This window comes from Rattus norvegicus, chromosome 5 (genome assembly GCF_036323735.1).
Source record: "Rattus norvegicus strain BN/NHsdMcwi chromosome 5, GRCr8, whole genome shotgun sequence".
Lineage (NCBI taxonomy): Eukaryota > Metazoa > Chordata > Mammalia > Rodentia > Muridae > Rattus > Rattus norvegicus.
The window spans coordinates 146,718,774-146,733,240 of NC_086023.1; positions in this window are offsets into that span (position 1 = coordinate 146,718,774).

The window sequence follows — 14,467 nt, forward strand, 5'->3', positions numbered from 1 at the left end:
TCCGGAGCTGAAAATGCACGGGAACCCCATCAGAACCACATTAGAAAATCCAGTGCAAAGATTGCAAGCCCAGGGCTCCACGCTTCTGACAGGGAGGTGGAAATGCTAGGTCTTCGGGGACTGCTTGGAAACCAGCCCCGAGCTGTCACAACCACAGGGATTTAAAAGGATTCTGTGGTCCACTCATTAGAACAGATGTTCTGCAAGGGTTATGGACTGAACTGTCTCCTAACCCCCAGAACCTCAAAATGAAAGCAGGGTTCTCCCAAATATAATTTAGATGTCATCGAAGCAGGATAGCCTCCTAACCCGATATGAATGAGTTCGGTCTAAAAAAGAATTGGGGACTGGAGATGTGGCTCATAGAATGAACCTAATGTACAAGGCCTGGTGGGCTTGATCACCAGATCACACATACAAAAAAAAAAAAATGGGGAACAGATATGTGCATAGAGTAAACATGGAAGAGAGATTTGAAGTGACCTGGGAGCCAGGGGGAGCCAATGATCACAAGACCCAGGGTTGCTAAAAGCAAGGAACAGATCCCCCACAGAAGCTTCCAGCACAGATCTAAGGTTGCCAGCACCCAGACCCAAAGCAGCCAACTCCTGCTATAAAACCACATGGCTTTGGCTCTTTGTCAAGGGGTCAGTTAAGAAAAGGGAGCTGAGGGGTTGGGGATTTGGCTCAGTGGTAGAGCGCTCGCCTAGCAAGCGCAAGGCCCTGGGTTCGGTCCCCAGCTCTGAAAAAGAGAAAAAAAAAAAAAAAGAGAAAAGAAAAGAAAAGAAAAGAAAAGAAAAGAAAAGAAAAGAAAAGAAAAGAAAAGGGACCTGGGGTTGGAGAGATGGCTCAGCGGTTAAGAGCACCGACTGCTCTTCCAGAGGTCCTGAGTTCAATTCCCAGGAACCACATGGTGGCTCACAACCATCTGTAATGAGATCTGATGCCCTCCTCTGGTGCGTCTGAAGACAGCTACAGTATACCATACATAAAATAAGTCTTTAAAAAAAGGGGGGGGGGTTGGGGATTTAGCTCAGTGGTAGAGCGCTTGAGGCCCTGGGTTCGGTCCCCAGCTCCGAAAAAAAGAAAAGAAAAAAAAAAAAGAAGAAAGAAAGAAAAAGAACCTGGGCCTGAGTCTAACTCACATTGCTGTTCTGTGGTCGTCTCCCAGGTCCTGTAGTCTCAGAAGCTACTAGAATCTTCCCATTGGCTCAGAGCGAAAGCTATTGTAGTTAAAAGAGCAAAGGAAAGTCCAGAATTGCCTTTCCCCAGAATAAGCCAAAGGCACTTGGGAGGGGACAGGTTCTCATGTAACCGCCATTGGCTTCAAACTTCCTGTGTACCTGAGGATGAATTTGAACTGATCCTCCTGTCTCCTCCTCAGTGCTGGGATTGCAGGCGTGTGCCATTCACCATGTTTTGTTTTTTTGGTTTTTTTCGGAGCTGAGGACCGAACCCAGGGCCTTGTGCTTGCTAGGCAAGCGCTCTACCACTGAACTAAATCCCCAACCCCCATTCACCATGTTTTATGCGCTGCTGGTGATTGAACCCGGGATTTCGTGCCTGCTAAACCAGAGGTTCTCAGCCTTCCTGATGGTGACCCTTTAAAACAGTTCCTCGTGTCGTGGTGACCCCCAACCATGAGTATTTTCCTTGCTACTTCATAACTAATTTTTCTACTGTTATGAGTCATAATGTAAATATCTGATGTGCAGGATATCTGATAATGGGACTCCCGTGAAGGGTCATGTGACACCCCCCAAAGGGTCGTGGCCCACAGGTTGAGAATCGCTATGCTAGACAAACACTACCAATGGACCTACATCCCTCGCCATCAAAGTGACCTTTGAGGAAGTGAACTACTGGTTCAGGACTCATCCCTCTCTCGGCTACACATAGCTGTTACCTTGTATATCTATCTATGAGTAACCCTGCAGGCCATAGCCACAACCATGGGATGTGACCACTGACCTGCTTCCTCCAGCCCGAGGAGCAGAAAAAAGTCAACCGCATGTCCCTCTGTCCTGCTTCTAGGTTGCCTGGCCTCTTAGGCTCTGCTCAAGTCTAACCTGCACCTACATCCCTGGAAATAACACTCTTTAGGTCTCTGGCCTCATAGGAAGTGGCAGGCATCTAATCAAGGGAAAAAACAGGTCCCCGGGGATAGGGACGGAGAGTAAGTGCCTGCTATTCAAACCAAGAAACTGAGCTTCGATCCCCAGCAGCTACATAAAAGTCATGGAGGGTGGCGCCCGTAACCTCGGTGCCTGGCAACAGGTGGGTCCCAGGAACCCAGTGTCCCGCGGTCTGCCCGAATCCATGAGGCTGTCTCAGGAAGGTAGAGGGACAGTGAGGTGGCTCAGTGTGCACGGGTCTTTACCCCAAGCCTGATGACCTGAGTTTGATCTCTGAGACTCAAATGGTGGAAGAGGAGAGTCGGCTCCCAAAAGCTGTCCTGGAGCCACCACACGCGTGCTGTGGCCCCTGTGCATGGCCTCACACACAAATGAAAGGTGTGATTTTAGTAAAAATTAAAACAAGATGGATCAAGACCAAAAAAGACACAGTGGCCTCCAGCTTCCACATTCATGCACACGACTGCACACACGCGCGCGCGCGCACACACACACACACACACACATATGAACATACATGTACACACAAGTACACATACACATGTGAATACAGGTATACATACATGTCTACATTCAAGTACATATACCCACACATGCTCATGTTTATACACACACACACATGCACACACACCTGAGAACACACAATATAGTTCCTAAAGGGCTAGTCTCTGGAGCTGGTCAGTGTAGGCTGGAATTCCAGTCCCAGCCATTTGAGTGGCTTGGGCCAATGTTGACTGACCCCTCTGTCCCAGGTTTTAAGCAAATGTCTGCAGCAGTGCCTGGCAGCATCCTGGCCTTTCACACTCCTAATTAGTATTGTCATCACGGCTATGCACGAGTTCTCTAAATTCATTCATTATACGGGGAATGAACTAGGCCCGTGGGAACAGGCCAGAGTGGCAGGCCTTCCCACTCACTGACAGCACACTGGGAGACATTGTGGAAACTTCCAGTTCTGTCCTGCAGGGTCAGGAATGGATTCTGACACAGTGACCATACAGGGCACTCACTTGTCCACCCCTTTTTAGATTTAAAAAAAAAAAAAGCATCGTTTTGTTTTATGACTATTTTGCTTGCATGTGTGCCTATGCACCATGGGTGTGCCCAATGCCCTCAGAGACCAGAAGTGGGCATCAGATCCCCTGGGACTGGAATGACAGACGGCTGCGAACTGCCATGCGGGCGTGGAGAACCGAACCCAGGCCCTCTGGAAAGCAGCCAGTTCTCATTTTGTTAAGACAGGGCTTGCTGGGAACTCGTTATGTAGACCAGGCATGCAATCCACTCACAATGTGTTTGCTCCTTTTTCCCTGCGACCTTGGCTGGTGTTTGTTTTAAACTAACACTTGTACCTGGGCAAACACTTGGGCGTGTTGAACTAGGAATTTTAGGGCCAACATAGTTTCCTCTTCCACTGAGCCTGTAGCTGAGATGGCATGATTGGTCTTGAGCATCCAGGAAAATAGTGACACAGTAGCAGCTGGTCACTGTGGCACGGGGACGTCGGTCTGGGATGCAAAGGGGTGACCAGCACCTCTGGAGTAAGTGTTCTAAGGGGCTGTGGAGATGGCAAGGTGGATAAGATACTTGTCATGCCAAGCAAGAGGACCTAAGTTCCAGTCCTCAACACCCATGTAAAAGCCAAACGAGGTAGCACAGGTCTGTAACCCCCAACACCGGGGAGGAGGAGACTGGAAGATCTCTGGAAGGCGCAAGTCAGCCAGCCTAGGCAAACCAGAAATCCTAAGGTTCAGTGAAGACTCCCTGTATCAAAAAGTAAGACAGAGGGCGGTGGTAGAGGAAGGCACTTGATCTCTGGGACATTGACCTCTGGTCTCTGCGTAGATGTGAATGTGTACACACATAAACAGATATGCACACACTCATGCACGAACACAGACATGTATACACACACACATGTGCACACACTTGCACACATTCAATACACTCATGTACACATGCATGCACGCACATGCAGGCACGCACACACACACATGCATATACATATGCACATGCATGCACACACACGTCCTGAAAGCTAAGCCATGGAAGGCTTTAGGAATGGAGAGTGGGATACAGGTCACCCTGTCTGATAGCTTTACCCAGCTGAGCTGCTGGCTGTGGAAAAGGACAATACAGTGAGAAAGGCGAGTGTGGCTATGTGCATCTGACTTATACAAAGCTGAAAGATGACTCTGGGGGCTTCCGGTTTCCTTCCTTGCTCTATTGTGCATGCCTTTCTAGTTAGGCATCAACCTGTTTCTCTCCACACGTTCATCTTTCCCCTGGCATTGTAAAATATATCAATTGTGGCGTTGTAAAATGTATCAACTGGGGCATGGCAGTGTTGACAATTCCGTCTTTTAGGTTACAGATTGACAAGACAAGAGTTATGCCCTCAGAGTTGGAATGGAGATCACCAGAGACAGACATGACTGATGAGGTCCAGGTCTTGAACCAGCCAAATGTTAGACAGGTAACAGGTGTGGTCAGTCGGTTTTTAGCATTCGCATGACCACTGCCTCAGTGTAGGGTTAGACAATGTTTCCCTTGATCCTGTGCAGCCAGGATCTGCATACAAATCAGGTCTACCAGCTGCATCCATATATCTATATGAATATATATATACATATACATACACACATATACACACACATACACACACACATATATATATATACATGTTCACATATACATACACACACACACACACACACACACATATATGAAGTGAGACGGGCCATATGTCATATGTGTGCTTGGCTCTTGGTTCCCCTTGTAAGCAGCCATGGGCCATTTCAGCTGCATTTCCCTGTCGGCTCAGTTCACCAGTGGTGATGGCTGAGTTCAGGGTTCAAGTGTGCACTCACCTGCTTCCTGGCTACACCGACACAGTTACAGTCAGAATTCTGTGTGCCGGTGTGTACGTGTGTGTGCCTGTTTGTGCATGAATGTGTGTGCCCATTTCCTTGTTACTGCTGTGGACAGGGGCTGAATCCAGAGCCCTCTACACATTAGATGCATGGTTTACCACTATACTGCACCCTAATTCTAACGATCAGCTTGCTGCTGAACTCCCTCACTTCAGAAACTGATTGGATTTAGATTTTTCCTTGAACTATTTCAGTGGAAGGACTAGGGTGAAGTTTATGATCTCTTGCCAACCACCAGCTTCAGTTCCCTTGGCTGCTTGGGCTCGGCTATCACTAAGTTTAAGTCCAGCTCCAGCAGCACCTGCTCACCCCAAGCTCACCACAGACTCTCTTCAGGGCTCCAGAGACAAAGAACAGGCTCCCCTGACCGCATTTTGTGGAATCACCTCCAGGCTATGACTACAAGGTGTATATGAAACAGCAGTGAATTGCTGGGCTCTGAGAGGTCCCAGGCCAGGTCCCACGGCCAGACCTGAAAAGAACAGACCCCAAGCTCAGCTCTGAAATTCCACACAGCCCCGTCTTCCCACTCTGACTTGGCTGAGTGAATTGAGAGAGGGCTCCGTGGGTGGAAAGCGAAAATCCGCGAAGATGCTGACACTGTGTGGTTGAGTCCTGAGGCCTGAGCTGTAGAAGCACAGAAACTGACAGTCACAGAAGGGCCAGCAGCTCAGGAAAACTGGCCTACCTCCATGCCCGCTCAGGAGATGCAGCTCAGCTTCGCTTTAAGGTCTGCGCATGTGCGGCAGCGGGAGCCGCCCCTAAACCTAGGCTCCGCCCTCTGCTGTGCCCTGCCTCAGGTACCTGTCTTTGAGGAGGAAGCAAATTCCTTGCTAATGGGATTCTGACAGCTCATCCGTTCTGGGTTTAATCCGTTTGCTGTTGCTATAACACAGGACCTGAGTCTGAAAAAAAAAATCTACAAAAATTAGAGAAAAAAGATCTGTTTATTACACTTCTGAAGGGTGGGATCCCATGGCCTCTTCTCCCTCTCCTTCTCTCCACATCCCTTTTCCCTCTCTCCCCCTCCCTCCCCTCTCCACTCCCTCTCTCCTCCCTCACCTCCCTCTCCTCCTCTTTCCTCTCTCTTCGTCTCTTTCCCTCTCCTCTCCTCCCCTCTCCTCCTTATCTTTTGATATGTAGCCCAGGCTAGCCCTGACCTTACTATACAGCCAAGAATAACTGAACTCCTGATCCTTTTGCCCCTAGAGTTCTGGGATTGTAGGTGTGCAGCGCCTCACCCAGTTTACGTGGAGATCCAAACCAGGCCTTCATTTATGTTCTGCAAGTTGCAAGTACTTTACCAAGTGAGCCATATCCGCAGACCAAACATCCTTACTATGTTGTCTCATGGTAGAAGGTAGAAGGGGCAAGAAACATGACCATGACTTCGTGTGTGTGTGTGTGTGTGTGTGTGTGTGTGTGTGTGTGTGTTTGTGTGTGTGTGTGTGTGTTAGATGTGGTTTTGTATTTTTGTTTTCACTGTGTAGCCTTGATTGTCCCAGAACTCACTTTATAGACCAGGCTGGCCTCAAATACATGTGTTTTGGGGAGACACATTCAAACCACAGCACAGGCCCTGTATTAGGGCACAGGAATTGCTATCTGCAAACTGGCCCAGACAATGTCAACTAGGAGATCATTCACAAAAAAACATGACACCTGAAACCCTTCCCTCCTGCTCCACGAGAGAGGAATCAACATTCCTGTCTTTTTGACCTTAACTAGAGCAGCCAGTGATGGCGAAGAACCAGAACAAGAGCATCATGGGAACCAAGTGGGCAAGGGCTCCAGCAGGGCAGCTGGCACGGGAGACAGGTCTTGTAGGCTGAGGATGGATTTGAGAGTAAATGGAAAGTTTCCAGAAAGCAATTTCAGGAGAGGACAGCACAGAAATTGACTTCCTTCTGCTGAGGAGTGAGTGGGAGTTGAGGAGGAGGAGACAGCCGCTCTCTGCTCTGTGCTTGTCTTTTAATGGAAAAAACTTAAAAAGAGTACAGAGAGGGGAGAGAAAGCACGCGCGCATGCGTAAGAGAGGGACGAGAGAAAGCATGCGCACGTGCATAAGAGTGCGTCAGAGCCGGGAAGAAAGTATGCGCATGTGCAAAGGTGGGTCTCTGGTCCTAAGAAGAGAGAGGGATGACCTTAGACAGAGGGGTCGGCTATGGTCTCCTTCCTGCTCAGGGGAATGGAGGACACTAGAAATGTAGCCGATTGACTGAGAAAATGGAAAATTTCTAGTACAGAATAGGGGATAATAGGCCATACATAGCCTTGCAAGTTCCGGTGTCTGAGGCCACGAGCAATATCACTCTGGGATTACACTCTGCGAGCTGCAAGGCTAAAGAACACAACCATGGATTGTGAGGCGGATCTTCAGGCAAAGGTGCTTTCAACCAGACCCCAGGACCCACATGATGGAAGGAGAGAACCAACTCCTGCTAACTGTTCTCTGTTCTCTACACATGAGCTGTGGCACATGTACACACACACACACACACACACACACACACACACACAGTAAAGGAAAAAGAGCTACAAAGAACAAAGCTGGAGCCAATTAGCAGAAATCCCAAACTATTTTGGAATTCCAAGAAAATACAGACAGATTTATCCTGTGGTTTCTTTTTTTTTTTTTTTGAGCTGGGGACCGAACCCAGGGCTTTGCGCTTCCTAGGTAAGCGCTCTACCACTGAGCTAAATCCCCAGCCCCTCTTTTTTTTTTTTTTAAAGATTTATTTATTTATTATATATATAAGTACACTGTAGCTGTCTTCAGACACACCAGAAGAGGGCATCGGATCTCTTTACAGATGGTTGTGAGCCACCATGTGGTTGCTGGGAATTGAACTCATGACCTCTGAAAGAGCAGTCGGGTGCTCTTAACTGCTGAGCCATCTCTCCAGCCCCCTATCCTGTGGTTTCTAAGTGGAAAAGACAGAGCATGGCTTTCCTGGATGTAACTAGGTAGACAGTGGCTCTCTGAGGCTAAATGGAGCAGTGCACTGAGGGTGTGTGACTCAGTGGTATGGGGTTTCCCTTGTATGCACAAGGCTCCAGGTTTGATTACTGGCAATGCAAAGAGATTTTTTTTTTCCCGATGCAAAAGCAACGAGGTTTATTTTCCAGCACGTCGGTGTCAACCTTCAATTAATCCCTCAAGGCAAGCGACTAGAAGGCAACCAAGAGATTTTTAAAAACGCAGGGAAGATAGGCTTGAGAAACAGGGAGACAGCAAAGAGCAGAGGCATCATTTAAAGAAAAATCACAGTTATTTATGTATGTATGTATCCGTTTTTTTGTATGTGTGTGGATACTCGTGTATCTTGGCATGCGTGCAGAGGTCAGAGGACAAGTTGAAGGGGTCAGTTGTCTCTTGCACCGTGTGGGTCCCAGGGGTCACACTCAGGTTGCTAGGCTTGGTGACAAACACACTGACCCGCTGAGCCACATCACCAGTGTGTGTGTGTGTGTGTGTGTGTGTGTGTGTGTGTGCGAGCGTGTGTGAGCATGTGCACCAGTGTGTTTGTCATGGTGCACATGTGGAAGTCAATTGTGGTTTCTTATGACTACAGTCGTATCATCATGGGTGGCAAGTGCATTTAGACGCTGAAGCATCTCACTGGCCCAGCAGCCATTGAAATTTACACCCTCCCACCCCACCCTCTCACCCCGCTACCCTGCATGGGCTACATCAGATGACATGGGCTGTTTGTTTCAGTGTTTTATTTGTTTGGTTTTTGTTTTGCTGGGATAGAGTCCACGGCTTTTCCTCTTTCAATACAGAGAGAAATCGATTGGAGATTTATACCCATGGGGGTTGTCCTGTACGTTTCTGGTTTGTTCCTCGCCCCTCCCCCATCTGTACCGCTCTCCTCCCACCAATGCATCGCTGTCTTGAGGACTTTATAGGAAGTTAGCAAGTCTGAGCGCCCTAGCATTGCTGTGGCTACTCTGGATCTTTGGCGTTTCTGCATAAATTGTAGGATCTCCTGGTCAGTGTCTGCGGCTGGGTCAGTCTCAAAAGAACAGCCATCCTAACAACGGCACGTGTTTCGGTCCTCATCCCTTGCATATCTTCCCATTCATTAAATCTTCCCTAACTTTTTTTTTTTTTTTTTTTGGTTCTTTTTGTCGGAGCTGGGGACCAAACCCAGGGCCTTGCGCTTGCTAGGCAAGCGCTCTACCACTGAGCTAAATCCCCAACCCCAAATCTTCCCTAATTTTGTTTGTTTGTTTGTTTGTTTTTGTTTTTGTTTTTTGAGACAGGGTTTCTCTGTGCAACTCTGGCTGTCCTGGAACTCACTCTGTAGACCAGGCTGGCCTCAAACTCAGAGATCCTCCTGCCTCTGCCTCCCAAGTGCTGGGATTAAAGGTTTGTGCTATCATTATCTGGCTAATTTTTTTTAAAGATTAATATTTATTGGTTTGACCTTTATTTATTGTTTGATGTGCTTTTGTATGGGTATGTGCATGTAAGTGCAGTGGCCTGAGGTGACCATAAGAGGGCATCAGACCCTCTGGACCTGGAGTTATAAGCCATTGTGAGTTATCTGACATTGGGTGAGGGGATGAGTTCGGGTCCTCTGCAAGACTCTTAGCCTCTGGACTGACCAGTTCCCTTGGCTTCTTTCTTTTTATTCAATATTTTTGTTTGATATTTTATATGTATAGGTGTTTTGCCTACATATATGTCTCTGTACCATCTATGTCTGGTGCCAAACGAATCCAGAAGAGGGCATCAAAACTCTTGGAACTGGAATTACAGATGACTGGGAGCTGCAATGTAAGTGCTGGGAATCAAACCTGGGTCCTCTGGAAGAAGCAGCCAGTGCTCTTAACAGCCGAGCCATCATCTCTCCTGTCCACACAGCCCAATATCTTTTATGTTTTGAGCAGAAGAATGGATTTTTATGTATTTACTTATTTATGACTTCAGACAGACTTTTGCTGTTTAGTCCAAACTGACCTGGAACTTTGCGTCCTCCTTCCTTGGTTCCCTGCATGCTGGGATTAGAGGCCTGTCTAGCCTAGTGCAATGGCTGACTTTGATTTATACTTTAAAGGAGATTGCTCAAAACTGTGGGAAGCTGACTGGAGAGCGAGGGACGCTGCAGGACCAAGGGCATGAGCAGCAGAGACAGGAAACACAGCATAAGCCCGCAGGGGCTGGAGCTGGTGACAGTGTTCAGGAAGACTAGAGGTCTCCCAGGCTTCTGTCTAGGGACATATGAAGCCACCACATGAGACGCAAGGATAACGTTGGGAAGATAAAGTAATCAGATGAGCTTCTGGGACTCGGGGCAATTCTCTTTGCCCTTGCATCCTGAGGGAGGAGTCACAGTCAACTTTAAGCTCAGTGGCTAATCCTTTACTCAGATGGGCATGGCGGCTCACAGTTTTAGCCCCAGCATTCAGGAGGCAGAGGCAGGTGAATCTTTGTAAGTGAGAGGCTAGCCTGGTCTACAGAGTGAGGGTCTGTCTTCAAAACAAAAGCAGAGAAAACAAAAAATTGCCCTGTTTTACCAGTCCTGAAAAGAAAACAATTTTTTATTTGTGTGCGTGTCTGTGTCTACGTGTTTGCATGTACATGTGTGCATGGCACTTGACACACATGCAGAGTTCAGGGACTCCTGTGACGACTGTGGTAGTTGGTTCTCTCTTTTTGCCACCTGAGTCTCAAGATCAATCTCGGGTCATCAGGGTTGGTGGCAGGTCTCTTTACCCACTGGGCCATCTCTACCACGATTCTCTTTAGTTTGACATCAGTGCGTACATGTATGTAAAACAGAACGGAGTGTGGTGATGTGTGTTGTGTTACTTGCACAGAGGAGGTGCGGGATAGGGATTTGGGATGGCGGATAATGATTGTCAACTTGACACAGCTAGAATCGCCAAAGACAAGGCTCTGAATGTGCTTGGCATTCTCCAGGTGGGGTAAGCGAGGTTCCAAGGGCCAGCCTGAATGTAGGTGGTTCCACTTCAAGGGCTGGGGTCCTGCGCTGAATAAAAAGGAGATGTCAAGTTAAATACCAGCATTCCTCTCTCTGCTTCCTGACCGCAGATACCATGAGACCCGTCTCCTCAGGCTCCTGCTGCCCTAGCTTCCTTGCCTTGCCAGCCTGCACCTTCTACGAGCCTTTCTCCTTTAAGTTGTAGCATGTTTTGGCTCTGCAATGAGAGAAGTCACTAAGACAGTTATTAAGGTGAGGCGCCAGGTCCCCAGCAGAACGGCCACCAGGAGGTCACGCCCTAGAAACACTGGCTATAGTGCAAATCGTCAGGGCCACACCTGGTACAATGTTCCAGGAAGAGGACCTTGCTCCTCCTCCTGTTTCTCTGGCCTGTTTTCAACGTTTTACACCTCTCAAGTCATTAGTGCCTCAGGAATGAAGGGAGCCTGGAAGACACATTCCCAACCCATTTGACAAGGAAACTGAGGCCCAGGGAACCACAGAGATCCACCAGCAGGCCACAGCAAGCTGGAGGGATGCAAGACACTAGAACAACTCTGGTCTAGAAGGGTTTTTTGGTTTTGTTTTGTTTTGTTTTGTTTGTCTTTTTCTCTGAATGGAAGGCAGTGTATAAAGAGGTAGGTCACGGGGTTGGGGATTTGGCTCAGTGGTAGAGTGCTTGCCTAGCAAGCGCAAGGCCCTGGGTTCGGTCCCCAGCTCCAAAAAAAAAAAAAAAAAAGAAAGAAAAAAGAGGTAGGTCACAACAGTGGACTTTAGTCACCAGGAAAAGAACTGGTGATAACCTTGAGTCACTAAACTTGGATGATAGCTGGGAAATTACCGTCTAAGGGAGCATGTGGGGCCATGGTCTTCCCAACTCGCAGGCCCCAGGCTTGAGCACAGTGGTGGAGGCCTTCAATACACACAAGTCAGGAGCTGTCACGCAGGCAGACGTGGAGTCAAGCCTCCGCTCTCCTGTGCTGTGTGTAGTAAGAACGTAGGAGAGTCCTTTCATCTTCCGGCCCTCACTTTTCTTATCTGTAAAATGGAGTGATTATCTTTCACGCTGTCGTTCTGGGGACACAAAGAAACTGTCTGTGCGTCTGGTAGCCAAGACATTTAATTATTTAATTAATTAATTTATTCATTCATTTATTTATATTTATCTTCATGTGTATGTACATGTACTTGCATGCGTACATGTACCCCACAGGCATGCAGTGCCCTCCAAGGCCAGAAAACAGCATCCGATCCCCTAGAGCTGGAGTTAAAGATGGTTGTGAGCTGACATCTGGGTGATGAGAATCAAATCCGGCTCCTCCCGCAAGAGCAGCAAGTGCTCTTAACCACAGAGCTACCTCTCCAGCCCTATAAAGACACCTAAAACCCAATTCCAGTAGTTCCAACTGTCCTCAGTGCCCTGCACCCACAGAGACACACCATATACCCCGAGATCTGAGATTTGCCCTCAGCACAGCAGTGACCACAGGCACTCCCCAGGGCAGCCTTGGGAGGCTGGCTGTGTCCTCTGAGAGCTATTGCTAGGGTAGGGGGTGGAGGGACGTGGGCAGGAGCCCTTCCTTTTCAACAAAAGCAACACATGAATAAAGGTTCCTGTGAGATTGCAACAATGTTTCGTGTAAGATTGCAACAATGTGGGGTTGGGGATTTAGCTCAGCGGTAGAGCGCTTGCCTAGCAAGCGCAAGGCCCTGGGTTCGGTCCCCAGCTCCGAAAAAAAGAAAAGAAAAAAAAAAAGAAAGAAAGAAAAAAAAAGGAGCAGAAGGTCTCCCTGCCCTTCTTCAGATCCTCACCACCATTACCTCTCTGGTGCCCTGCTTCTATTAGGAGCAGCTTCCGTATCCACAAACATCATCACAGTCACATCTCTTGCAGGATAAAGACCCAAAAATAGAGTTTCTGGGCTCCAATTATGAGTATGAAGCCATTTGCAATAGGGCTTACTGCTGGCCAAGTAACCGCTAAAGGACGCATGTGGACATAACCTTTAATGGCCATGAGGGAAGACGCCAGCTAATGGCTTAATGACCTGCCTCCATCGTCCCTTCCATCTATCCTGTCTCCTTATCCCTTGCCCATTGCACAATGTCCCCTTCAGATGTCAGCCGATAAGAAAGCCCACCGACCCACCTTTTGGGAGTGACCAGAGCAGCCTGCCTGACCTGTGTTTGACCAGCAGCACCTGGGGCTTCAGCTCCTTCTCCTAATGTTAATGTGTTTTCCAAACTTCAGACCTGCTGACCCAAGGAACACAGGAGGTGTCACTACAGGTGACACTAGAGGCACACATTCACCAGACACCTGGGGTCCAGGTTCTGAGAACATGTAGACATCAGGCCAGCCTTGTCCACGGAGACTGTACTGATGGGGTACCCCTGCTGTGACGACCTCGGTGGTCCAGACAGGTGCTATGCTATATGACCATAGCAGAATGCTAGGCAGACACATGGTTGAGAGCCTTCCACTGTTTATTCTCCACCTCTGGCTAAAGGGTCCCATGTTGGACGGGAAGGAGGAAGACAAGACTTCTGTCTGCAGCAGGGACAGTGTAATGAAGCAAGTGTTCATTCAACACTTTTTTTTTTTATTAACTTCAGTATTTCTTATATACATTTCGAGTGTTATTCCCTTTCCCGGTTTCCGGGCAAACATCCCCCTCCCCCCAAAAGAAAGTCCTGCCTTTTTTTTTTTTTTTTTTGGTTCTTTTTTTCGGAGCTGGGGACCGAACCCAGAGCCTTGCGCTTCCTAGGTAAGCGCTCTACCACTGAGCTAAATCCCCAGCCCCCTCAACACTTGATATAACCCAAAGTCAACTCCCCAGGCCCAGCAATGGACATTCTAGGATCTCTGTGAGTTCAAAACCAGCCTGGTCTACATAGTGAGTTCCAGGACCGTTAGGACTACATCGTGTGTGTGTGTGTGTGTGTGTGTGTGTGTGTGTGTGTGTGTGTGTGGTGTTTGTGCCGTATGCTGCTCCAGTGGAGATCGGAGGACAACTTTCAGGAGTCAGTTCTCTCCTTCCCATGTGGATCCCAGGGATGGAACTCGGGTCAGCAGGTTAGTGACAAGAGACTTTACTGACTGAGCCAGCTCATTGACCCCTGTAATTTCTTTCTTTTCTTTTTCTTTCTTTTTTTTTTTTTTTTTTTTTTTGGTTCTTTTTTTCGGAGCTGGGGACCGAACCCAGGGCCTTGCGCTTCCTAGGTAAGCGCTCTACCACTGAGCTAAATCCCCAGCCCCCTCTTTTTTTGTTTTTTAAAGCTGCATTTTCTTGTCAGGGGACAAGAATTATTACCCTTAATTTTCCAAGGAGCAAACAGAGACATCACCCCACCACTGCTAAGACCAGATTGAGACCAGGAGGCACTCTCTGTCAGTGGAAGGAAGACCTAGCAAGGGCAAGTGATTGTTCTGAAGTCACACTGT